A 1,685-nucleotide genomic window follows, 5' to 3' on the forward strand; every position below is an offset into this window, starting at 1 on the left:
GTGTATATATGTATATATATATATATGTATATATATATATATATATGTATATATAAGTATATATGTGTGTATATGTATACATATACATATGTCTATATATATATGTATATATATATACATATACATATATGTATATATATATACATATACATATATGTATATATACATAGATACATACACACACACACATAGTAAGAGAGTCTGGTGCAAGTATGCACATGTATGCGTATTGTGTGTGTGTGTGTGTGTACTTTTAACCATTTAGCTCAGTCAACTGAAGCGTTCCGCCTCTTTGCTTTCGTTTCCCTCAACATCTCATTCATTTCCAAACGATTTTAAGAAGGTACAAAAGACTGTTACGGTTGTGCGGTGTATATAAAATAGCTTGGCTAGTGTATTTACTGTTTACTAGTGGTTGATTATGTTTTCTTCGTTAGTGATATATACTGATCAAACTTGCAAATTTAATTGACTAGATTAGTTAACTCTCCATCGCGTTTGATAATTTGTCGAAACGTAAATTCACTTTCAAGTGTGATAAATGTTGGTGAAGACGAAGGGTGAACATCTATTCGCAGGGAATGAGCTAATAGATGGAAAACATGAAGGTGGGGGAATCTATTTACGAACCAATCATAATGCCCTTTCTAGTTTGTTGTCATTGTCCCGCTTACGTGTTAGTGGGGTTAGAAAAAGGAGGCCCTAAATTAAATTTCAAGTTCTTGCGCCCTACATTCAATTATTTCCCCTAATCTTTCCTTTCACATCCGTAATCGTCTTAGGTGTCTTAATGCAAATATTTTGCTGTCTCTGCTATTCTTAGGAAAAAGGAGAACGAATGACTACAGCATTCAGCAATTTGCTGTTCTGAACAACAAATTAAACATATCACATAGAAACTGTGTGAAAAATATTGTTTCATGGATTCTTTTGCTATCGGTTTCTCAATTGTTTCTTAGTTTTTTTATATGTCATATCATCTATATCCAGTCTTTCTGTCATTCTCTTTGGCAAAATCGTATTTATAGGAGTTAGCAAATGTTACAATTTAAGTTTGTTTTCAAATGTTTTCAATCAACAAATCAGTATAAAAGGTAGACATAACACTTTCATTCTTGCTTAGTGTGTATGTATGTGTGTGTTCATGTTTGCATGAATATGCACACATGTTTATGCACATGCATTGGTTTAATGGTAGGTTGGCAGTGGTGATACGAAAGTGATACTCATTTTTTTTTTTGTAAATTTTTTTTTTTTTTTTTGTAATTTTGTAAAATCCCTAAGATTATTTTTGCTTTGTTCGCAATGTTTGCAAAACGAATTGTTTTTCTCGTTGCTAAATTATCTCTTAAAATTCAATATTACCACAATTCAAGTTGATGGTGACTTGGTAACATTTTGTTCCTTCCTCATATATATACACGTGTGTGTATATGTATATATATATGCATACATGTGTGTATGCATACATATATGTGTATATACATACATACATACATGTGTATATATGTCTTTGTTTGTTCCTTCTCATTAATCTCCAATCAGCAGTTTTCTGTTTTGAATCAATCAAAGCTGTTTGTTTAGGCTTCTGTTCTGTTCTGCAAATTCTTCTCCTCCTTGGGGTGTGATCCCCTTCCCTTCCCCCCCAAAAACCCCACCCACCCATCCACCTATCTACCTACCTA

Source organism: Octopus bimaculoides, chromosome 7, assembly GCF_001194135.2.
Source record: "Octopus bimaculoides isolate UCB-OBI-ISO-001 chromosome 7, ASM119413v2, whole genome shotgun sequence".
NCBI lineage: Eukaryota > Metazoa > Mollusca > Cephalopoda > Octopoda > Octopodidae > Octopus > Octopus bimaculoides.